Genomic DNA, 26,832 nt, shown 5'->3' on the forward strand with positions numbered 1-26,832 from the left:
GTACAGTACCTGTGAGCTACCATGTGTGGCACTGTTGTGCTCAGGCATATGTATTGTGTGTATGCAGCCACAGACACAGTGCTGGCTGCTGCATGTTATACAGTATACCAGTGGTTCCCAAACTGTGTGCCGTGGCTCCCAGGGGTGCCTCAGGACACTTGCAAGGGTGCCCCAGGTTGGTGGTCCAGGAGCAATTCAAATTTTTTTTATGGTTAATTGTTTATGGGCAAAACCAGTGCTAGTGACTGCCAATCATACAATGTGTACAAACAGAAGCAATTCCTGCCCTTTACCACGTAACTGACCAGAAGGATCACATAGAAACCCAATCTACTTAATGTTATATTTATTCTGCTTTTTTTTCTTTGGCCTAGGGGTGCCATGAAAAAATTCTGATACTCTAGGGGTGCCGTGATTAAAAAAGATTGGGATCCCCTGCAGTATACTGTAGTAGCTCTATTTACTCCACATTACAGTCAGAGATGGATATGTATGAACCTTCATGATGCATACAGTGGAGCAGTTGCCCCTAGCAACCAATCAGCAACTGGTTACTTTGCAAAGTCTCTACTTTATCTCTCTCTAATGTCAGCTAAATTGGGGCAAGGGGACATGTTTTTTTCTAATTACTGTATTTTAAAAGCAGAAAAAAATTGACTTATTAAATTACTCAGAATTTGGGTATTTTACTTGCATATTATGGAAGGTAAAATAATAACCACAATGGGATTAATATTGCAGAGCTAAACAATAAGCATGTCACTAGAAGGTGCTGTATAACTTATTGCTTTTCTAAACTAGAAAATAATCTGATTTATTAAACATACAGTATATGATCATTCTAACAAGACTATAACTCCTACAATGAGCTGGTATTACAATGCCTGCTCTGTGTGTCATAATCTAGTCTAGTTCATCTAGATCCATGCACTCCTCTCAGTCTCTGAGTCAGTGCTGGAATAATGAACTAAATGAACTAGATGAACTAATCTTCTGATCTAATCTTTTGGGTGAACTAGATCATAATGAACTAGTCACCAAAACGAACTAGATTTCCCATCACTAATCCCTACCTACCAGAACACGTGCTGCGGGAAAAGGGGGTGTGGCCTCATGGGTGGGGTTGGCCTTGCTGGTTAGAACTTGTGGCTTTGCAACCCAAACTCTCCTTTTAGTAACTGCGGTCCTCATAGTGCAGGCTGCCTCAGCTCAGTGCCTGCTCCTACACTTAATATTGCAGCACAGTACCCGACTCCTGTCACTGAGGAAGAGACAGTACTTTTATGTCACTGCAGAGGGTGATATCTGAGTGTGGGCCATACCCCAAAGTGATGACACTGCTCTCTGGTGGCCTTCCAGCTCCCAGTGGTCTTCTCTCCATCTTTCCACTACAGAGGGGGCTGCTGGGAAGCTTGAGGGCTGTTGGGACATGTAGTTTTCCCAACCACTGCCTCTTGGGTGGGACTAACATGGGCGGTAGGGTCACATACACGCACATATACTTAAACACCCTCACAGACCCTCACATATTCTTTACACTCAAGGCTGCTGCAGAAAACACAGGTCCAAACTTTCATGAAGAAGACACCATTTCAGAAGGTGAGAAATTACTGATATATTAAGCTAATTAGAAGTCCCAGAGTATTTTTCCTGAAATTAACAATTTTAGAAAAAAAAAATCAGACTTGGGGCCTTATTCTGGTTCACACCTTCTGGCAAATTCATTCTTAGATGGACAAAACCATGTGCACTGTAGGGGGGCAGATGTAAAATGTGCAGAGAGAATTAAATTTGGATGAGGGTAAATACTGACTGCTTTATTTTTACACTGCAATATAGATCTCACTTTGAAGTTAAACCACACCCAAATCTAACTCTCTCTGCACAAGTAACATCCAGCCCACCTGCAGTGCACATGGTTTTGTCCCTCTAATGGTGCCCACACACGCACCGATCCCGGCGGGGCGAAGCTATGCGATGGGGTGCGCGCTCCCGCGGCACCTCATCGAACAGTACAAAAAGTATGTGCTGCACATACTTTTTGTACTAGCTTTTTATTGCATAGCATCGCATCGCATGCACATCGCATGCACAAGGCATACGATGCGATGCTATGTGTGCTAGTTAAGCACAGAACGCACGCCGGGATCGATGCGTCTGTGGGCACCTTTAGAAGGAATTTGCCAGAAAGTGAACTAGAATAAGGCCCTTGGATCTTGAAGGGTGTGGAAAAAAGACAAAGTGATTTGTAAATACATTTTACACAGCTCTATGAAAAACTATGCTTCAAATGCACCGTCCAATCGGATCCTTCCCAGGTGCGTGCCGATACGCATGTAGTGATGCATTCTGCCCGCAGAGTGGTTGAGTTGAGCAGCAATATTAGACTACTTTTCAAGGAGAATTAGTTTTGCAGGTAAAAGTCTTGTTAAGGAGGTCCAGTAAACGGGGCTCCTCAATGCAGGGAATTATGGACCAATCCTATTAGCCATGAGTTTCCACAATGACTGCATACAATGTATCACATAGGGTTTGCCACCAGGGTATCCTGCGGCTCCCCGGTGGGATGTTATGGGATGGGAGTTATTGCTCGCGTGGCTGCAATGTATGGGGGCCTTGTAACTAGACTGGAGAGAGACTGGATGCAGAGAACAAAGAGCAGTCCTGTCAAGGATAACAGCTATGCATTTTGGGGGATATTTAGCCCAAAACAAGGCCAGGTGACAGGGAGGTATAAGGATGACACTTCTACCAGGCCTGAGATGCAGGAGGCTCAGGCTACACATGTCCCCACTGACACAGTATGACACACACAGAATCCTGCGAGACTTCCTGCATCAAAGGAACTTCCTGTTTTAAAACTGTCTACAAACTGACCTTAGTAGAATATGTCTCTGGCCTTCTTTCACTGTTTAATACCATTGAATGTACAGGCTATCATTTAAATGTGCAATTTGTCATTTATTTAGCCTCAATCAATCATGTTTCCCTATTTCAACTCTGTACCTACCTGGGAAAGATGAGGGGTCCTCCAAAAATTAATGTTGCCAGCATCCCACACAGCACCAAACTCAGACTTCATTGCAATCAGCCCATACTGGACACTTTTTTCAACAGTCCCATACATACAAACAAACTCAAAGTCTACAATGTGTCCTGCTGCATTCTTCTGAAAGTGGTTGTTTTTACTATGGTATTACTATTTGTTTTATTAATAAAGTGTTTATGCTTACATATTAATTCAGTTATCGTTGCATGGATGCGACCGCACCCAGCTGGGCTTTGGCTGGCTCTGTCGCATCCTATGCAACCGCGTTGCCCTGCCTCATCTCCCAGCTGTTGTGTAGTAATAGTAAGTGGTCATTTTATTTATATAGCGGTATAGGACTCAAGGCGCTTTACAGACATCAAAAACAGTGTACAGCCAATTCAGTATTACAGCACGTCAACAACAAAAAAATCACACAGAAATAAAAAAAGAGAAAATCTAGAGAGGAAGAATAATGCGGGGTTACGTCACTTTGGATAGTCAGTTTAATGGGTTATCCATTCCCCCATGAAAAAGGTACCAGAAGAGGCAGCCGAGTTAGGCACATTACATAGGATTACCCTGGGAGGAATAGGTGACAGCTGGGAGAGAAGACACAAATGGGGTGATTGCAGTGACCTATCATTTAAGGTGCCCATACACTGCCTGCGATGTCTCGCAGCAGTGTACGGACACCCGATACCCGTTGTGGTGGATCGCATGCATTCCTGCTTCCCGTCCGCCTCACCGCCTGGAGGAATGGGTGGTTGGTAGGCCTGACGGGTCCATTGCGCACGGGGCCGCACATCGGACTCGACGGCATGTCAGAGAGAGGCGATTTGGTCTGATTTAACGGGCCACTTGGTCGCAATCGGCCGAAATTTGACCAAATCGCCTTGATGTATGGGGGCCTTAAGAGTAGGGTCCCAACCTAGTGGTCAGCTTCATGTATTTTTTATACCATTCATGATTATACCAGATGAGGCAGCCATTTTGGGCTCATTACAGAGTTTACACTGTGTGACATAAGCCAGTGTGTATAATGTGTATAATGTGTATGCCCTGTATGAATAGGTCAGCATGTTGTACATACAGTCCATGGAGGAACCATGCAAGGCAAGCTATATGGGGTGCATTGTGTGCGCCTCTTAGTTGTACAGGTGCACCATGTTTACTAATTAGATACTGGTATAAAAAGCCCTTACCAGACAAGCAGCTCCATACCTTTGAAAAAGCTGTCCTTTATGACAGCAAAACACGTCAGGAGCTGAGTGCCCACCTGCCCCTAACTGCCACTTTCATGCACTTTGCACTTTACCCGGATCCAACCAGCCGCCCTTTCTTGGAGGACTTATACTTCATTCACCAAGACACTTGCTCCTGAGGAAGCCAGAGGTGTATATTCCGGGGAAACGCGTTGAGCTATTCAAATCCTGCTGACTCCACCCATCCATTCGTTGTGACCTGTCCACCATCCCACTGACGTCCCTCATACCATCTGGATACAAATTGCTTTGGGTTATCTGCATTATCCCTAAAACTCCAGTTTAAAGAGGAAGATCGTCAAATGGGAAGCTTGAGCCCTTGAAATCAACCCAGGACTCCTGCGTCACCTATTTCTGGACACTATTCCACCAGAAGAAATTTGATGGTAATATATCCACTATATTGTCAGCCTTGTCTCTTGACAAAATTCTATAACATCATACCACTCAAAAGTATCTCTGTGATATCATTTTAATGAAGTGCACATTGACTTTTTAAAGTCTACCGATTCACCCATTTATTCATTTATTTGTATTTTTAATAAAATTGTGTATAATTTTTTATATAGAACCGTGTTGTCTAATTATTGGGACAGCCAGTGCTGGCACACACTCTTTTACGTTTCTTCATTCACCAAGGCCTACAGTGGACCATTGCCTCACCTTTTCCACTAAAGGAGGATATCGCTGCAATGCAATTATAAAAAGGATTTAAAAATCCCCAGGTGAACTGCCTCGGTAAATATACCCTACTTTAAACATTTGAAAGCATTTGGAAAGTTTATCCACTCATGTGATCTGAACGGAACTTTCCTCCAATCTACATCTACTCTGGCGGTATACATAGGAGCGGATCCCACCTTTCTTCATCAGTGAAGTGGCTATCTTAGGGCAGCAATCATGTTGTTTTTATTGTATGTTTTAATGTCATTATATGTGCACTATTGTTATATATTTTTTACTCCTCATTGGTTTAGCACTATTTTCTTGTTTTTCTGTCTTTATATACTAGGGAATTCACTCCATCCCTCAAATAGCTGCTTGGCAATACATCCCCTGACAGCGCCCATTTGACTACCTAGGTCCCCTGTTAATATCTAAATTGATCCTTGGTTTAATAACTGACGTGCTGGCTGCAGTGTATACTAACACCCAGTGACAGTATGTTTTGCTTTCGGCAACTGAAATCACTGGAAATGATTTCCACATTATTGTGTGTTGCATTTTGTAATATTTTTCTAAATGTTGCGATCTTGATAAAAAAGCTCATTGTTTTTAGATTTAGTATGTGTCCTCTCTCAGTCTTAATGCGTTCTATTGGATTTAGAAGCAGCTTGTACGTTATTATAGATTAGATTGAAATAGAAAACGATGAATATCACTTTTGTTCTCAGTTAATCCTACTATATGTGTCACTGACACACAACAGTGTAATTGCAGCTGGTAAAAAAAAACATAACCTTTTGGACCCGCGATCAGATGAAAACACATGGGATCAGGCATAAATTCCCAATCCCATGAGTGCGCTTGCTGTGCTTCAGGCGCTCACAAAGGGAAAAGGGCTCCAGCATCAGGGCTAAGAGGGAAGTATGGGCTACATACCCAACTAAGCATGGGCCTCTGGTGAGTGAACACGATTGGTCCTACACACAGTACAGAATTCTGAGGCCAAATTATCCACCTAACATGAGTAAACTAGATTCAAAAAAAGAGGAGAGGGAAATCACTAAAATGTTTGGTGGACAGGGCATAAAGTGGTCATGCAGAGTCGTGTCACCCACTCCCCCCCCCAACCCCCTGGTTAGGCAGACACAGGGCCAGTGGTATGGTTTTTGGCACCCCCCTGCAAACTAGAATGCTTTTCTGTTTTCTGTGAGAATTACTGTGCAGGGCTAGTGTGGAGGTTAAAATGTTCCATCTGACCTCACTTTAACCCCTGTTGATAGACTGTTAAACCCCTTTCACACTGAGAAATATTTCCCGGGTTATTGCACATGAACGCGCAACAACCCAGGACATTGGTCAGTGTGAAAGGGTTCTGAAACATTGTTCTGGGTCCAACGTTTCGGGGATTTCATCCCGGGTGTTGACCAGGGTTGGACCAGGGACGGTCTCGGGTCTAGGGGCATTGTGAGCAGGTATCCCAGGTCAACGCGACACGGTCTCGTTCACTGCACTGTAAAGGCACCTCTGGAAGATGCTGACATCAACAGGAGGCCCCGCAGCTAGTGAAAAATCGCTTGCAAGCTGGGTCACGCCCAGGATTTTGTACCTGGCTTGCGACCCGGCTTGCAAGCTCTTGCTAGTGTGAAAAGGGTATTACTGGTGAGTATCCCTTATCCAAAATGCTCGGGACCAAAAGAAATTTGGATAACGGATTATTCCGTATTTCAGAATATTTTTATATTTCAATGATGTATCTTGAGGTATCTTGCATTTATGTTGTACAATCACATCAAACTCATGAAATACACACAAATATATTTTATTTGTGCATAAAACAAGGTTTCAAAACATGAAACGTTTGTGAACTATCTCAAATACTGAATTTAAATGTGAATCAATCATTTTCTTGCACATATTTAGTACCAGTTACATATCATGTCCTCAGTAGTGCTGTTACAGATGTCCCCAGTAGTGCCAGTTACATATCATGTCCTCAGTAGTGCTGTTACAGATGTCCCTAGTAGTGCCAGTTACATATCATGTCCTCAGTAGTGCTGTTACAGATGTCCCCAGTAGTGCCAGTTACTTTTCATGTCCTCAGTAGTGCTGTTACAGATGTCCCCAGTAGTGCTTTGAGCACAACATTTTTTCCTCACTTTCTGGAATGCATGGTTTTCGGAATAATTTGGATAATGGATATTTGGATAAGGGATACTCAACCTGTACTGTTGTATATGTTACAATGGTGGTGGTACTTGAGAAATGGTTTGGACATTACATTCATTGCAAATCTATTCCAAACCATAGATTTTATAACTAAAGATATCCTATAAAATTCACAAATATTATTTATGATGTTATTATTATTATTAATTTTATTATTATTATTATTAGAAGTGTTGGTCAAATTTTTTTAGCCTCTTGTCACTTTGAAGCAGTACAACAAATTGTCACTATGGTGATAAATACAAATGTATTACAGTAAGTGTCAATATGACATCTACTGTAGCTAGGCACACATTACTGAATCCTGCACACATTGCAGAGTATACATAGGGATGATGGGCGGTTGGGATGCCTGCGTTCAAAATACTGGCACCAGAATCTTGAAGGAGGGAATACCCAATGCTACATCCCAATTGTCCCGCTACAGATGTGTCCTCATACATCTATCCTCTATGCCATGTACCATTATGGTAAGCCCAAATGCACATTGTATGTATAGAGTGTTTATGAGAAGCTGTTTTCGTAAATTATCTGCACCCAATTGAGGAGTCACCATTTTGGACCTGGGTACACTAAACTATAGTGAGGTGGTGTGGTATATCTCACAGACAATATCTAGGTCGACAGTCATTAGGTGGACATACACAATGCCGACACTGGCAAATGTTGACACATGCAAAAAGTTGACATGGAAGAGGTCGACATTTGAAAAGGTCGACATGAGTTTTTCGGATCGTTTTGTGTCAGTCCCATCACCTGAGCAAGTGGCCTTCAGTGAGTGTACCTCATCCCATCACTTTGCGTGCGTTGACAATTACCAGGTCGAGGCCTTTTGGCAGTGTCGACCTTCTGTATTTGGACCTTTTGTCTGTCGGGCCAGACATTGACAGCCGTATGGATATCATGGTGAAAACCCCTGATCTTTTCTCTGTTTTTCTAGTGCAGTTTACAAGAGCACAAAACAGATAATCCAGTTCCTACACTATTAGGGTTCCTTTCATGTGGGGCAGGGAGCATACTAATATAGATGAGGTTGGGTAACTTGTAGTTATTTAGCTTTAGCAGCAGGATTGTAATGAGCACAGGTGTATGTGAAGCGCACCTGGAATAATTATCTGACATCAGAAGCCAAAGATTACAGGTTTCAGATTATAACAAACTAGAAGGGACTTCAGAAACGAGTCTGTAGACTGTGGTGGACTTGGTTACAGGACTTCCCAGATTTCCCTCCCTCAGACATTGTTTTTTAACAACTTCCCTGTGTGTTGAAATGGCTGAAGTCGGCCAAATTACAAGAAATTCACATTAAGTTCCTTAATTTAGCTTGTGTTTCTCAGACTCAATGGAGCCACTTTCACAGTTCTGCTTCTCCTACCTGCCCTGAATGCTCTATTTCCTCAGCCACTTTCATACACAATATATGGCACTGTCCCAAAATAAAACGCTTCTGGCACAAAGTCCATCATTTGATTCAAGCCATTACAAAGTCTAAACTCCTGTTTTCATGGAGAGTGTTATTGTTGGCCTACTTCACACCATGGCTTCCAGATAAGATCCAGGTTAAGGGGCAGATTTATTAAGCTTGGAGAAGAGATAAACTGGAGATAAAGTGGAGAAAAGGTAAAAGGAGATAAAGCACCAGCCAATCAACTCCCAACTGTCTTTTTCAAACACAACTGATTGGCTGGTGCTTTATCTCCTTTTACCTTTTCTCCGCTTTATCTCCAGTTTATCTCTTCTCCAAGTTTAATAAATCTTCCCCTTAGTCACTACCCTTATTAACGACACTTCCCACTTTGGCCAGATCATTGATATTAAGACAGTGGTTGGATACGTTGTCTCCATCTATTGAGATGTTGAAAACTGAACCGATGACGTATCTACATTAGGATAGACGTGCTGCCTGTTATGATTGAAAAGGGTGTGGAAAAATGTAACGACAAATGGGAACAGTACTTAATGTTTTTACCAGAAGACACCTCTAGAACTATTATGGAAATATTTGAAAACAACAAGTGGTCACTTATAGGAAGCCTCTCTATCTATATTACTGTTGGTCGTATTGTCTATGATTTACTGGTGCAATACTGTTACTACTTTTATTATTTTAAGTTCAGATCACCCCTTCCCCCTCCATTCCCCTCCCCCTTGTCACCTATATCATCTGTTTATTATACATTTCCCCCTCCCCATAATTAGGAGGAAAATAACTACTACAATGAATAATCACATGTATACATTGCATTGTTCAGATGATATACTTTGTTGTTGTTTTTAGCTTGTAACAATTGTATACCATGTATATAATTTCTATTTTATTATTTTCAATAAAATTGTTATAAAAAAAAAAAAAAAAGAGTCTGTTCTCGCTTCAAGTGTTTATGTAAAAAAATTAACCATAAAGCAGCGATTCTCAAATCCAGTCCTCTGCACAAACAAGCAGGGCATGTTTTCCATAACTCTAAATTAAATATTGAACTTTTCATTCTGTGAGGAGACCTGAAAACATGCACTGCTATATACCTTTTCTACTTCCGCTGAATCCCAAGTTATTGCCATGATAACCAAGAGGGTTAACCAGGGTACAGTGACCTGGGTATCCAACCTGGCTAGTTTGCAGTGTTGGTCCTTGGAGGGGTACAGTGTAAATAGGGAAAGTCAGGTCATTGAGACCAGGAACCCATTTACAGAATAGGAACTGTTGCCAGCATTGTACCTGTGTGTGGTGACATCAACCAACCAGCAATAAGTCCGGTCCAGTCTCCACTGTGTAGGGGTTTCTGCCAGGTCACACAGTTTGGACCCATATCTATAGGCTGGCAGTAGGCAGGTTTTGTCCATAATATTTTAAGACAGGTATGGATCATTAGATAGACATGGGCAAGGTAGACATTCAAAAGGTTGACATGGGGGTTTTCCACTGTTATTTGACCCAAATGTCGACACAGTCAATATGGACACTGAAACATAGCACGGCGTCCCCTTGCATGACTTGCTGTGGGCACTCTATGTTATTCTCCCACCACGCCCTAGTGGATGGTAGGGCATGAAATATCACCCGTCGGCACATGTCGGCTCAAAAAATAGTTAAAAAACCCATGTCGACCTTTTGACTGTGGACCTTGCCCATGTCGCCCTAATGCTTGTGTTGACCTAATGACATGTCGAGCTACACCCATGTCGACCTAGACCCATGTCAACACATCAATGGCATTAGTGCAACTGGCCATCGATAGTGGCATACTATGCAATGGATGACCATCAATGGTTTTTCCAATCGATGGACATCCATTTTTTTTGACTGATTGGCCTGTGGGCCAATCAGAACACAGGGGTGGGGCTTCACAGTTGTCTGGGTTGAAGCTTTCCTGAATATCCCTGCACCTTGGGGAAACTGAAAAAAAAACTACTGTATTTGTTTATGCTTGACATCGATGGAGGGAAATCATCTGGTTCTCCCCCATTGATGGCATTATTATACTCCATCAGCCATTAACCATCGATGTTCAATGGCTATCCCTAGCGAGTATAGAATGTAAGCTCCACTGGTGCCAGGATTGATGTGAATGACTATTCTCTATAAAGTGCTGCAAAATATGTGCATAATGTACTACATAAATAAGTAATCTTTGTCAGTATCTCTTATTGCTCTGTGTTGTGTAAAAATGTAAATTTATTGAAAACTACAGTATACTTTACTATATAACCACCTCCTGTGAAGAAGTTAGGATGGTTTTGTCCATCTAAAAAGGATTTTGTCAGAAAGAGTGAACTAGAATAAGGCCCTAAATGAGGCACATCAGTCTACAAAGCATACCCATGCCTCCCAACTCCCGCTTCCTTCCGGAGTGTCTCACGGCGGGGGCAGTTGGTAATCCCCCCTGTCATTTGGTGAATAGATGATGTGTGCCCGCAAACAGAGCCGCTGGCCATGCCCACACAGCAGCAAAACAGGGTCGTGGCCTTGTGGGAGTGACCCGATTTATAGGCCATACCCCCAAATTTCAGACACTCGCGACTATTCAGCCGAGTGCTGATCTAAAGTTGGGAGATCCCAAACCCCCCTATTGTAAAGCTCAACGGAATATACTATGCTATATAAGAAATTGTTAATTAATTAATAAATAAATATCTACCTGATAAAGGGAAGTGGTACTCTGAGCTACAGAAAAAAATCCAATATATGGAACTATGGTACAAATCAATATTCAAGATTCTATCCTTTAAAAAATATCCACATTATTCTAACAATCAGTTTGTTTATTAGTAAATCCGGCAGCCTGATATGTGCATTAGGAGAAACATACTAATCCAGGAATGCAGTCTAGCACGTGCCCCCATTGTTTATTCCTGTGGCAGCTTTCCAGCAGAACCGCCGGTGATGCACATCAGAAAATTCACTTAGCTGTTTGGTCTGCGGTGGGTAAATCAACCTGCAGTCTCCATTATATCAAATAAATCTCCACCTGCTCTCATTATTTCTGTCTGTTCTCCAGGAATTTAACAATCTTTAGCCATTTATTTTACTAAATTATCTTCTAAAAGGCTTGTAGAAGGAAAGTTAAGTGCCACTTATCCTGCCATATTTATCTCTTCTATGTCACCCTCGCCGTTTATATTGTGATTCCGTGTTTTGCGGTTCAGCATGCCACCATATTAATCTGCAGACACCTTTTTTTTTCTTTCTAGAACTGTGAAGTGATTTTTCTTAAATTGTTGCTTTTAGAAATTGTTGAGGAAAGACAATATTATTTTATTTTATATTCTATATGTAAACGTATTTTATAATAAGTTCATGTGTGAAAAAACGGAATAGCAGAGATGCAGCACATTTTAGTCAGTGTATAAGTGTGTGTGTGTGTGTGGCACAGGTCATGATGACCTCATTATCATAAGAACGCCCATAAAACGCTGGGTATTTCCATATGCTAATGTGTCTGCCCCACGCCCCTCTCTGCCCCCGCCCACTGTGTGTGCATGCACCCTGCCTATGCACATGTGCATAAATATGTATGCGCAGTATAAAAACATCGGCCCTCGTGCAAACGCAGCCCTAGTTGTGTATCAACTAGAATAACCCCATTTGTGTAGCATTTTGCAGATGGGTAATCTCTATGGTCTTCAAACTTTCGCCAGATATAAGGACCATCCTCTTAATAAATCACCCAACTTTCGGCCTGATTTAGAATTGGTTGCGATTGTCCGAAAATGGCAGATTGAGATTTTCTGACAACTGTGCATGTGCACCAGCCGAGTGTGGCCAAATATGGAAACTGCTAGTGCCTAGAAATCGCAGTTTAAGCTCCAACAGGGGTGGCAAAGTGAAGACACGGCATTGCGGGGGGGCAGGAAGCATCGTTATTTGGGAGCAGCCCGTGAAACGCAGTCGTGTATAGGCCACTCTGGTGGAGGAACGCATATCGTCACATCCAGCTGGTGGCTGTGCTCCATTCATGCACGAGCTCTTCATGTGGAGCAAAGCGCTCACACTTTAGCGATGTACCCGCAATTATCATTGGGCAGGACCTGGTGAGCGGGGCAACCTTGACCTGTTCCAGGGTGGCCCTCTTGCAGCCCCTCCTGCAACCAGTTCTGAATAATTCCCTTTACCCACTTTACAAGATATAGTGGGTTCCAGATTAAAAGGTCTGAAGTGTTTAGTTAGAAAGTCAATAAGTCAACAACAAAAGGTCGACATGCACAAGTTTGACATTGACAAAAGGTCAACATGAATAAGGTTGACATTAGGAAAACGTCAACGTGGAAATGGTCAACATAGGTTTTCAGGTTTCTTAAGTGTCAATGTCAACACCAAAACATATGGACACGCAATTAGTGTAGTGCATTTCCTGTAGTGCTCACTTCACTCGCCATACTTTGGGACCTGTCGATCTTTTGTCATAGTCAACCTTGTGCATGTCGACCTCTTGGTGTCGATCTATTCACTGTCTATGTAGACATTGTCAACCTATGCTCCAGTTACTGGCATACTGAAAGGCTTAATTCAATTAGGAGCGAGTTAGATACTCACATACAGAGATGTCCTCATACACTTGCGGGTGCGCCAAACATCCTTCTTGGCACGCTAGGTTCCATGTGACCATGACTGGCTGTACCCTTAGGCAGCTGCCTAGGGGCTGCAGAATCTGGGAGGTATAGCTGAGTATGACTATCACAAAATTAAGGATGACTCAGAGAGGCACTTACTGTAATTCATATAATGCAAACGGCACTCTTCCATCTGAGGTTCAAGAAAATGAGTATTTTTTTAAATTCAATGATTTTTATTGAAATTTTAGAGTGTATAACAAGTTCCCATTACAGACAGAGGACATTATAGACACAGACAGTAGGTTCCTCGAATCATAAGGCAATGGCCTGGAATATGCATATAGCAAGGTGGGCAAGGACAGTGACAATGATTCAAATCAGTATATAGTCAGTATCAGGTATCTATCAGTAAAACAAGGGTATTGTATACGAACATAGCAATTTAAGACATTCCAATGCAGGATGTAATAATTACTAGTGCCCAAAGGCGCCATTTGGGCACCAAATAAATAAAAAATGTCACACTGCAGAATGGCAGAATTCGAACATTGCCTATGTATAAGATCGCCAAGACACCATCATCCCTGTCCAGGGTAGGATATGGTGTCGGAGTGGAGTGTACAGTTCAGTAACATATGTCTGGTCTATCCGGAGAAACAGAAAATATAACTAAATAAACCCACCCAAACGACCCAAAACAAACCTCCCTTATAACCCCCCACCCTGTACTACCCAGCCCCAACCTAGGTGTACCTGGATCCCTTAACCGCGCCCCCCCCCCCCCCCCATAACTAACTATAATAACTACGCTAACTAAACCCCCCCCCCCCTCCCTTCCCCACCCACCCCTAGTTACAGGATATTAAACGGATATTTAACCGGGGCATAAGAGCCAAGTATTATAACTAGTACAAGTCTAGCTTTTGCAAATATAAGTGGCTCCTAATAAATTAGTTCAACATCAGGATATGGCGACTGGTTATAAAGAGAAAGCCTATATGACACTTTAAATAAGTATTCAGCAGGATCATGTAAATATAACATACTGGCATCTCTTGCATCGGATCTAATATAAGAAGAATAGTGACGGATAGCAAAAATATAGAACATCAGAAGAGAGCTTATATAATAGTAAACCGTAAGAATGGTTAGCAGAAGAGCTAATATGAATGAATATGAACAGAGTCCACATTACAGTTTATAGGGATTCATTAGTCTGGCCAGTTTTTAGTTCCTTGAGGGTATAATACCATCGACCGGCATGGATTACCTTTCTCGTGGGGGTTATTTGAGGATTGTCTGGGATTCGAAAAAGTCAGAGACCAGGAGCATCGTGCAATCATTATTAAAACAGAAGAAGGATGAAAGCGAAATTTCCCATCAACACCGTCCCCAGGAGCTATGCACCAGTTGGTCACAATGTTATATGGAACCAGATAAGAGTACAAGTTCAGTGGTATTTTCAGAGGTGCCTCAGGATAATCCAGAAGGGTGTTAGAAGTAGGAATATCACCCACAGCCTCCAACTCGCAGCCATGGGGAACATGTGGTAGAGGGACACCCCTTTGTACATCATCTAAGTAGCGAGAGAGTCTGGCAGATGAAGCATATACAGCCTGAATTATTTGTGCAGAGAAGTATTCCATTTTGGCACTGTTGTGCGATCTAGGGAGTCCACAAATATATTATTAGGATATCGAGGGGTTCCCCTGGAAATCGTGCAGTTAAGGGGAGATTTAATAGTCACTCCGTGTCCCACCGCCACTCACCACCAGCAGTATTCAGGCAGACTTTTACACTGCTCAGCACTCCGATGGACAGGGTAAGATGGCGCCGGTTCTCCCAGTGCGGTCCGCGGCAGCGTGTCTCGGCCGAGACCGCTTCCCGCTATCTCCGCAAAATTTGCTGGGAGTTTCTCCAGCCCGCACCTCTTCCCATCCGCCAAAACACCTCAAACAGGGCGCCGTTCAGGAGGATACTTCGTCCGGCGCAGGGAAACTCGGCCTGCAGATCCCCCGCTCACGGGCTCCAGTGAAGCAGCAGGCCACTTAGAATGTGACAGCCGGATTGACGGAGAGGATTCGTCTCTGCACACCAACCAGCACTACAAGTGTTCAGGCAGGTTATCCCACAGTCGCCACCAATATTAGGGCCGTTGTTAAGAGTGTAAAAGGATAGTTAAAAGGATATTCAGCAGGAGCTCCGGGGGATTGCTGCCTTCCTCTAGGCTGTCCAAGCCACGCCCCCCCCCAAGAAAATGAGTATTGGTGTGTGGGTGTGTGTGTGTGTGTGTGTGTGTGTGGGGGGGGGGGGGACTGATGCAAATTGGACTGATTTCACCCGATTTCTTGGATCAATCCGCTGGAATCCGTGAAATCCGTACTTTATTGGCCAAACGATGCTGTATAAACCCTTCCAAGTGTATGATTGCTAACATATAATAAAGATGTTTCCAGAAAACGGTGTGAGAATCAAATCGCACACCATCATTGTTTTTCTTAAGGGAATCCTTGTACCTTATGTTGGAAATGAGTTTATTGGGGCCTCTGGAAAATATCAATAATCAGCTTATTACCTTGTTGCTGTTTGCTATAAATATTCGGCATTGACAAGTTCACTTGCAACTTGGTTTGATAGGGAGGACATGTCCAATATACTGCAGCGTCCTCATCAGTGTACTCTCTGGCATGTGGCCCTCTAGTGGTAGACTACCAAATCTCCAAATGAGCTGTTGCAGGCATCCTCTTCGTTGGTAAAATGGAAAAGAGATGTGCATGGACCCCAGTGTTTCAGTATCTGCAAAACCACCCGCACGTACTGTATGTTGACATCACCAATGTCACCAATGACACAATTTCGCCACGACATAATATCGATTTGACTGCTGGCTCCTCCTTGAGTTGATTTTGGTCACAAGTTGAATTTTTCTGTAGTGCGAAAGGCACAACAAAGGTCGACATGCGTTGGGTCGACAACTGATGGTTGACACGGCTTAGGTCGACACCTTAAATACAATCGACATGCTTAAGGTCGACATGGATAGAAGGTCGACAGTGTCTAGGTTGACAGTCAAAAGGTCAACATGGGGTTTTACTTTTTTTTCGGAGCCGACATGTGCCGACAGGCGGTATTTCTTGCCCTACCATCAACTAGGGCAGAGGGAGAATAGAATAGTCCGAAGCATGGCGAGTGCAGCAAGCCATGCGAGGGGACACGGCGCACTGATACGGTGTCCATGATGACATTAGGGGGGAAAAAGGGAAAACCCATGTCAACCATTTGACTGTCGACCCAGACACTGTGGACCTAATCAGGGGCGTAACTAACTATTTATCGCCCCCCCCCCCGCCACACGTTTATTCGGCGCCCCCCACCTAACCTGCCCCCCCTTCTTACCTGCGGTCTGCGTCCGACTCTCACTCGGCTCTCTGTCGGGACCTTCCTGACGTCACGGTCCCGGCCGGCTCCTGCTGCTACAATGAAAACGGACTCTTAGAAAATGGCTGCCCCCATACTGCAGACAGAAAACTGTCTGCAGTATGGGGGCAGCCATTTTCTAATTGTCAGTTTTCATTGCAGCAGGAGCCGGCCGGGACCGTGACGTCAGGAAGGTCCCGACAGAGAGCCGGGGGAGACGCAGACCGCGGGTAACTATAGCCCCGCAGCCCCCCCGGCGGCGCCCCCAATTTCTCTGCGCCCCCCCGCCACCGCGGGGGCTGCGGAGCTATAGTTACGCCACTGGACCTAATGGTTGTGTCAACCTTACATCTATGTTGACCTATTTGAGGTGACTGTGGAGCACAGTCCATTTCTACTAGATTTAAGGAGGACCATACTGCTCAAAGTATCTTGGCCCCCCGCTCTGTCCCTCCCTGCCAGCCGAGGCCGGCACCTAATGGTTCCCGGGGGCCACCAATATCGAAATTGAGATCCGAGGCCTCCAATCAGCCTACGTGTACACACCATAAGGTTCATTTTTGTCAGGTTCATTTTTGTCAGGTTTCAATTTTGTTACCAGCTAGAGACTGAAGCGAAAAAGGGGAAAAAATATTCCGCACAGACAGGATCCTAGTTGGGAATTAAACTTCAAAACCACAGAGCTGTCGGACAGAATTATTCATTATTTATTTATTAACAGTTTCTTATATGGCGCATACATATTCCACGGTGCTTTACAGAGTATATATGAACATTCACATCAGTCCCTGCCCCAGTGGAGCTTACAATCTATATTCCCTACCACATGTACACGCACACAGACATTCTAGGGTTAATTTTTGTTGGAAGCCAATTAGCCTACCAGTATATTTTTGGATTGTGGGAGGAAACCGGAGTACCCGGAGGAAATCCACGCAAGTACGGGGAGAATAGACAAACTCCGCACAGTTAGGGCCATGGTGGGAATCGAACCCATGACCTCAGCACTGTGAGGCAGTAATGCTAACCATTACACCATCTGTGATACCCATTGTGCTTCTGTGTCAGTCAGATCTAATGCTGAGCTTCACTTACCTACTCAACTGCTCTGGAATGTAACCGCAGCCAAATGTTTTCTCTAACATGGACACATCTTGGGCTCCGTACCCAGCAATTTAAGAAAAAAAACATTCTCCACATGTATCGGGGTTCCTCCTGCTTGTCCAGCTCCAATACAATGTTGATTAGTGGTTGCTTTCGTGAAAATGTACTTTACATTTGTATGAAAACAACCATGTTATATATATATAAGGCAGCCATTTTGGGCGCATTACAGTATAGTTACAGTGGGTGAATACAACATGTGAAGCACAGGGCACCCATAGAGTTGTCTGTTCCACAAATTGCTAATCCATCCACAAAAGTAGCAACGTAGCCATCTTGAGTGCACTACAATGAGAGGGATGAGAAATACACTGAGGACTGATTACACTTTTGGGGATAACTGTGTCTGACAACATCCTTTGTGGTTACCAAGGGCGAGATGCACTAAGCCATGAAAAGTGATACAATGGAGAGCAATAAACCATCAACCAATCAGCTCCTACCTGCCATTTTTCAAACCCAGTCTGTGACATGGTAGTTAGGAGCTGATTGGCTGGTGGTATCACCCTCCATTTTATCACTTTTCAAGCTTAGCACATCTGTGAAAAACCCATGTTGAACTTTTGAGTGTCGACCATGTCCATGTCAACCGTAAGCTTGGTTCAATCTTCTGACAATGCCAAACTATGGTGTGTCGACCAATTTTCAGTGTCGACCTAGTCACTGTCACCCATTAGAGGTCGACCTACTGACTATCGACCTAGTCATTGTCGACCCCCTATACATACATCTAATTTAGATACAATCTCGACCTATTGTATGTAAATTGGCCATGTTTTGGCCATTTCGCTGCCGCTTGGATGCGATCCCGATCCGATGATCCGCCCCGCGGGTCGTTAGGCCTTTTCTGAGATCCTACCTGCAGCAGGTAGGATCTGAGAGACGACCATTGTAGTGGGTGCGGGTCACGATCGGATCGCGATCACATCAGGGGCTTTTCCTGTGCCGGTCGGAGGCTCCATCAGCTCGTGAGCGGGTCGTACGTTCCTGTGACATATCACGATATACTGTAGTAAGTTTATGTAAACTTACATTTTTATAAACAATAATATGAAATGGATAGCTATAGAAAGATAGAGACAAATTAAAGATTTACACTGTAGATGAAAAGATTAGCCAAGATAAAATGCAGGCAAGCTGAAAGCTACCACCGTAGTAAGCTGATGATCTGATTGGCTAGTGTTTGTGATGTCAGTGAGGATTGTAATGTCACTGCATAAAAATGTCAGTTGCTATCTGTATTTACAGATATGACATATAACTTTTTATGGTCAGCCTAGTTTAACTTAAATGTTATAAGAATTGAATAGATAGAAAGATAGATCAGGGTTGTCTACCGTTCCAGGCTGGCCTGGAGGCTCCCGAAAATTGGGTCCCCCTCCCGGCCCCCCAGAAAAGGTGGGCAACCCTCCCGGATACCGATAGACCCCCCCCATCTCCCCAACGGCAGTGTTATTTTTTGGCTATTCAGGGGAGTGGGGGGTCATCCATATGTATTCCTATATGATACTATTTATGTGTACTATTATTAATCAGGCATCAGTAATCCTAAATATCTTAAGCAGATGGATCACGGATTAGACTTTGCCGCAACTGTGACTATTCTCATTCAGCTTCAACCTGTTTGCTCCTGTGGGAAGCATGGGATAATAGCCACTGGTACACTTCTGTGAGACGTCTGGGATATTAGCCATTGGTATACTCCTCTGGGAGGCCTTGGATGGATGCCGCTGGTACGCTCCTGTGGGGAGCCTGGGATAGGAGCTGCTGGTACACTCCCATGAGAAGCCTGGGATAGGAGCTGCTGGCACACTCCCTTGGGAAGCCTGGGATAGGAGCTGCTGGTATGCTTCTGTGGAAGGCCTTGGATTGGAGCCGCTGGTATGCTCCTGTGGGAAGCCTGGGATATAGGACATTGGTATGCTCCTGTGGGAAGCCTGGTATAGGAGCTGCTGAAATGCTTCTGTGGGAGGCCTTGGATAGGAGCCGCTGGTATGCTCCTGTGGGAAGCCTGGGATATGAGACCCTGGTACGCTCCTGTGGGAATCCTGGAATGAAAGCCGTTGGTACGCTCCTGTGGGAAGCCTGGTATAGGAGCCACCAGTATGCTCCTGTGGGAGGCCTGGGATAGGAGCTGCGTGTACGCTCCTGTGGGAAGCCTGGGATATGAGCCGCTTACGCTTCTGTGAGAAGTCTGGGATAGGAGCCACCAGTATGCTCCTGTGTAAGGCCTGGGATAGGAGCTGCTGGTACACTCCCATTGGAAACCTGGGATAGGAGCTGCTGGTATGCTTCTGTGGAATGCCTTGGATTGGAGCCGCTGGTATGCTCCTGTGGGAAGCCTGGGATATAAGACACTGGTATGCTCCAGTGGGAATCCTGGGATAGGAGCTGCTGGTATGCTTCTATGGGAGGCCTTGGATAGGAGCCACTGGTATGCTCCTGTGGGGAGCCTGGGATATAAGATGCTGGTATGCTCCTGTGGGGAGCCTGGGATATGAGATGCTGGTATGCTCCTGTGGGAATCCTGGGATATAAGACACTGGTATGCACCTGTGGGAAGCCTGGGATAGGAGCTGCTGGTATGCTTCTATGGGAGGCCTTGTATAGGAGCCGCTGGTATGCTCCTGTGGGGAGCCTGGGATATAAGACACTGGTATGCTCCTGTGGGAAGCCCGGGATATAAGACAATGGTATGCTCCTGTGGGAAGCCTGGGATAGTAGCTGCTGGTATGCTCCTGTGGGAAGCCTGGGATATAAGGCACTGGTATGCCCCTGTGGGAAGCCTGGGATAGGAGCTGCTGGTATGCTTCTATGGGAGGCCTTGGATAGGAGCCACTGCTGGTATACTCCTGTGGGGAGCCTTGGATAGGAGCCGCTGGTATGCTCCTGTGGAAGTCCGGGGATAGGAGCAGTGGTATGTAACACAAATAGCATCCAATATTGTTATCATGGGACTCTAATGAGAAGAGATTTACTCTGGTGATATCCTGCTCTGTATCATGCAGCTTGCTGTACACTTGGGAGTAAATTTACTATAGTTAATTTGCAGATCAATTTTATCGAACGATAAAATTGATCAAAACAGATTTGGCAAATCCCTTGCAAAATCCAACATTTACTAATGTTCAATTTTGCCATTTAATTTTCGATGGTGGATTTCATTTTGACTGATTTTTATTAAGGATTTGGTGTTTGTTTTTACAAATTCGATGAAATCAATTGCAAAGTCGAATTCCCCATCAAAATCGAATGTAAAACTGTAACCCAAATATATTTTCACTTCCTTATTGCTCGCTGTTGACCCACAAAAAACACATGGACAATAATGTTAATTAAATAATTGGGTAATTACTTGGGTCCAGTCTATTAAAGTGAGAGTTTTAGATTTAACCCCTTCCCGACATTTGACGTATATATACGTCATGGCCGGGATGTACTTCCCGACACATGACGTATATATACGTCATGACTTCAAAGTGCCACTGCGTCTAGAGACGCAGTGACAGAGGGACGATGTCTGCTGTCCCTGACAGCAGACATGTCCCTGCATGCCCAGGGGGGGCGGCGATGCCGCCCCCCCGTCGGCGATCGCTGTGATTGGCTGTTCAATGTGAACAGCCATTCGCAGCGTTTTCCTGTGTTACCGGCGAATCAGACGCCTGGTAACACAGGTGTCAATCACCGCCGGGTGTGAGGGAGCATGAGGGGGTCATCGGTGACGACGACACCTCACCCCACCTGCCCCCAAGGCTGTGATTGGCTCGTCGGACCGACAGACCAATCACAGCCAAGGCGCGCCATTTAAACTAACGGTGACTGCGCTGCAGACGCCATTCCGGTCTGGAATTGCGTGCAGAGCGGTCACCGACCAATCTGTCGTGATATACATACCTGATCCTTGCCTGATCCTTGCCTGATACTTAACTGATCACCGCTGGTAGCGTGCTGCCAGCAGCTGGATGCTTCCTGGATCTTGTGACTTCCTGTGTGCTGCTGCTGCAGTGTCATAGAGTCCAAGATAGTGATAGATAGTGATAGATAGTGAGAGATAGTGACAGAGAGTGATGGAGAGTGATAGAGAGTGATATATTTTGTGTCTGCTGCACCCCCTTTTGTGCTGATCACTATATCTGAGCTGAGTTTTTTTTTTATATATATACACCTGTCAGTTGCACCAAAGGTTGTGCTGCCTGTGCAACTGACTGCTGCCCCCCCCCCCCCTGCTGCCCCCCCTTTTGTGCTGATTAGTTTAAATTAATCAGCAACTTTTTGGGGGTCCAGGTTTTTTTTTTTTATATATATACCTGTCAGTTGCACCAAAGGTTGTGCTGCGTGTGCAACTGACTGCTGCCCCCCCTGCTGCCCCCCCTTTTGTGCTGATTAGTTTAAATTAATTAATCAGCAACTTTTTGGGGGTCCAGGGTTTTTTTTTTTATATATATACCCTGTCAGGTTGCACACAGTTGTGTGCCTGCTGCCCCTCACTGCTAATCAGTGTTCACTGATCACTGCATCACTGATCTGCAGTTTTTTTTTTTTGGAGAGTGCAGTGGGGTTTTGTTTTTACACCCACGTTGCTTTTGTGGGTGTCCTGTGGCCGCTGAGCGCTGATCAGTGACGTACAATCACTGAACAGCATTTTTGGCACAGGGTTGATATAATTTTTTTTCTGCAGTTTTTTTAAATTGTTTTTTTTTTTTTTGGAGAGTGCTGTGGTATATTTTTTTAAATTGTTTTTACACCCACGTTGCGTTTGTGGGTGTCCTGTGGCCGCTGATCAGTGACGTACATCACTGAACAACATTTTTGGCACAGGGTTGATATAATTTTTTTTCTGCAGTTTTTTTAAATAGTTTTTTTTTTATTTTTACACCCACGTTGCTTTTGTGGGTGTCCTGTTGCCTTTGAGCGCTGTTCAGTGACGGTCGTTACTGACCAACATCTGTGCTTAATTTTTGGCGCAGGACCTTTTTTTTTTTTTTTTTTTTTTTTTTTACCCCTTCAATTTTTTTTTTTTTTTAATTGGGATCAAATTCCTGTATAAAGTATTTTTTTTTCTGCACTACATACACACTACACACTACATACCCCCCGTGTTGAAATAAAGTTTGTACCCCCCCTACACTATACACGTGTTGAAACATTACACTTACAGAAAAACAAAAATAAAAATGTCATCCCAAATGTCATCCCAGTCATCCAGAAGAATGTATTCAGCGGAGGAGGCATATGCCATGCTTGCCTCTGACTCTGACACAGCCAGTGATGCAAGCGGGGAATTTGAAGGATTCGTCTTAAGCTCCTCTTCCTCCTCTGGTGATGAGGGACCCCCTCAAAGACGCCCCCGTAGAGCAGCTGAGACCCCCCCCCAAATGATTGATCCCGTATGGACCCCACCACCAGACAATTTTGAGCCCCAGGTTCCTGAGTTTTTGGCCATCCCAGGAATCCAATTTGATTCAACAGGTCTCAGAGAAATTGACTTTTTCAAATTATTTTTCTCTGATGATTTTATAAATTTAATGGTGGACCAAAGTAATTTATATGCCCAGCAGTTTATTGCTCAAAACCCCACGTCATCATTTGCTAGGTGGACCCCTGTAGATGCAGTAGAGATGATGACGTTTTGGGGTCTGGTGTTACATATGGGCATAGTTAAAAAGCCAGAAATTAGGCAATATTGGAGTACAGATGTTCTGTACAGCACCCCATTTTACCGTATGGCCATGACTCGGACTCGTTTTGAGATAATCCTTAAATTTTTACATTACACCGATAATGCACAGTGCCCACCCAGAGATGATCCCACCTTTGACCGGCTATTCAAAGTCAGGCCGGTCATTGATCATTTCAGTGCCAAATTTGCAGAGATGTACATCCCTGAAAAATTTATTTGTATCGACGAGTCCCTTATACATTTTAAAGGAAGGGTTAAATTCCGCCAGTACCTTCCCAGTAAGAGGGCAAGGTATGGCATAAAAATGTATAAACTGTGTGAAAGCACCTCAGGGTACACCCACAGGTTTAGGGTATATGAAGGGAAGGATTCAAGAATTGAACCGCCAGAATGCCCCCCCTCCCTCGTAGGTGTTAGTGGAAAAATTGTCTTGGATTTAGTGCACCCCTTCCTGGATAAAGGTTATCACCTCTATGTGGATAACTTTTACACTAGCATCCCCCTGTTTAAGGCCCTTGGTTCAAGAGGTACAGCAGCTTGCGGTACTGTGCGCAAGAACCAAAGAGGCCTCCCAAAAACGCACATTGCCCAAGTACTGAGAAGGGGTGAAAGCAGGGCACAATCCACCGAAAATATGTTGTTGGTCAAATATAAGGACAAGAGGGATGTCCTTATACTGACAACAATTCATGGAGACAGTACCACCTCCATCCCTGTACGAGGTACCAGTACCCACACCTCAAAACCTAATTGTATCCTTGATTACAATAAGTACATGGGCGGAGTGGATCTTTCAGATCAGGTACTGAAGCCGTACAGTGCCCTGCGGAAAACAAAAATCTGGTACAAGAAGCTGGCCGTGTATATCATCCAGATGGCACTGTATAACGCTTACGTGCTATTCCGTTCTACCAGCCAGAGGGGGACATTTATGCACTTTCAAGAGGAAGTCATAAAGGGCCTAATATTTGGGAACCAGCAGGCAGAGGGCCCCAGTACTTCTAGTACTGGCTCCCGTATTGTACCAGGGCAGCATTTTCCTAACGAAATCCCCTCCACTGCAAGAAAGGGCAGGACACAAAAAAGGTGCAAAGTTTGCTATAAAAAGGGAAAAAGAAAGGATACTATTTTCCACTGTGAAACTTGCCCCGACAAACCCGGCCTATGTATAAAGGAGTGTTTTAAAATATACTACACATCTATGGATTATTAGGTTAATCATTTCACCGTGCTTCGGGGGTCTTGCTAATGCCACATAGCACCCACCATTCATTCCACCAGAATCTGAGCTGCAAAATCCAAAAATCACTCCTTCCCTTCTGAGTCCTGCCATGCACCCAACTGGTATTTTTTGGTCACATGTGAGGCATTGCCGTACTCGGGAGAAATTGGGGCACAGATTTTGGGGTGCTTTGTCTCCTTCATTCCTTGTGAAAATGAAAAATTTTGAGCCAGAACTGCATTTTTGTGTAAAAAATTTAATTTTTCATTTTCACTGCCCAGTTGTACCACAATTGGTGAAACCCCTGGGGGTTTGAAATGTACACTATACCCCTAGATGAATTCCCTGAGGGGTGTAGTTTGCAAAATGGGGTCACTTGTGGGGGGGTTCCACTGTATTGGTGCTTCGGGGGTCTTGCTAATGCGACATAGCACCCACCAACATTCCACCAGAATCTGAGCTGCAAAATCCAAAAATCACTCCTTCCCTTCTGAGTCCTGCCATGCACCCAACTGGTATTTTTTGGTCACATGTGAGGCATTGCCGTACTCGGGAGAAATTGGGGCACAGATTTTGGGGTGCTTTGTCTCCTTCATTCCTTGTGAAAATGAAAAATGTTGAGCCAGAACTGCATTTTTGTGTAAAAAATGTAATTTTTCATTTGCACAGCCCAGTTGTATCAAAATTGGTGAAACCCCTGGGGGTTTGAAATGTACACTATACCCCTAGATGAATTCCCTGATGGGTTTAGTTTGCAAAATGGGGTCACTTGTGGGGGGGTTCCACTGTATTGGTGCTTCGGGGGTCTTGCTAATGCGACATAGCACCCACCAACATTCCACCAGAATCTGAGCTGCAAAATCCAAAAATCACTCCTTCCCTTCTGAGTCCTGCCATGCACCCAAATGGTATTTTTTGGTCACATGTGAGGCATTGCCGTACTCGGGAGAAATTGGGGCACAGATTTTGGGGTGCTTTGTCTCCTTCATTCCTTGTGAAAATGAAAAATTTTGAGCCAGAACTGCATTTTTGTGTAAAAAATGTAATTTTTCATTTGCACAGCCCAGTTGTATCAAAATTGGTGAAACCCCTGGGGGTTTGAAATGTACACTATACCCCTAGATGAATTCCCTGAGGGGTGTAGTTTGCAAAATGGGGTCACTTGTGGGGGGGTTCCACTGTATTGGTGCTTGGGGGGTCTTGCTAATGCGACATAGCACCCACCAACATTCCACCAGAATCTGAGCTGCAAAATCCAAAAATCACTCCTTCCCTTCTGAGTCCTGCCATGCACCCAAATGGTATTTTTTGGTCACATGTGAGGCATTGCCGTACTCGGGAGAAATTGGGGCACAGATTTTGGGGTGCTTTGTCTCCTTCATTCCTTGTGAAAATGAAAATTTTTGAGCCAGAACTGCATTTTTGTGTAAAAAATGTAATTTTTCATTTGCACAGCCCAGTTGTATCAAAATTGGTGAAACCCCTGGGGGTTTGAAATGTACACTATACCCCTAGATGAATTCCCTGAGGGGTGTAGTTTGCAAAATGGGGTCACTTGTGGGGGGGTTCCTAACTTTTAGCATCTTATGGTGCCTAGAAACCTACATGGTGCCTAAAAAATAATCTCATAAAAAGGAGGCTCCAAAATCAAGTAGGTGCTCCTTCTATTATGAAGCCTGTGGTTTGGTCAACGTGCACACTAGGGCCACATATAGGATATTTATGAAAACAAAAGAATTGGGGGAATCAATTTTTAGTCACATTTCTCTAGTAAAATCTACTGTGTTCCTTAGAAAAATATATTAAAATTGCAAATCTGCAAAAAAAATGAAATTTTGAAATTTCACCTACACTTTGTTTTAATTCCTGTGAAACACCTAAAGGGTTAACAAACTTCCAAAATGCTGTTTTGAATACTGTGAGGGTGCAGTTTTTGAAATGGCATCATTTATGGGGGTGTCTCACATACAAGTCCCTCAAAGTCACATCAGAACTAAACTGGTCCCTAAAAAAAATCAGTGTTTGAAATTTTCTTGAAAATTTGAGAATTTGCTATTCATATTTTAAGCCTCCTAGTGTCCAAAAAATTTAAAAGGAAGTTGAAATAATGATG

The 26,832-nt window shown here is 44.0% G+C and overlaps 1 long non-coding RNA gene across 1 annotated transcript in view; it reads left to right on the forward strand.

Moving 5' to 3' along the window:
* LOC146037308 (uncharacterized) overlaps positions 1-26,832 on the forward strand; it is a 73,197-nt gene that overhangs the window by 19,272 nt on the left and 27,093 nt on the right. The gene's annotated exons all lie outside the window — the stretch shown is intronic.

This window comes from Crinia signifera, chromosome 1, assembly GCF_055691185.1.
Source record: "Crinia signifera chromosome 1, ASM5569118v1, whole genome shotgun sequence".
In the NCBI taxonomy this organism is placed as follows: domain Eukaryota; kingdom Metazoa; phylum Chordata; class Amphibia; order Anura; family Myobatrachidae; genus Crinia; species Crinia signifera.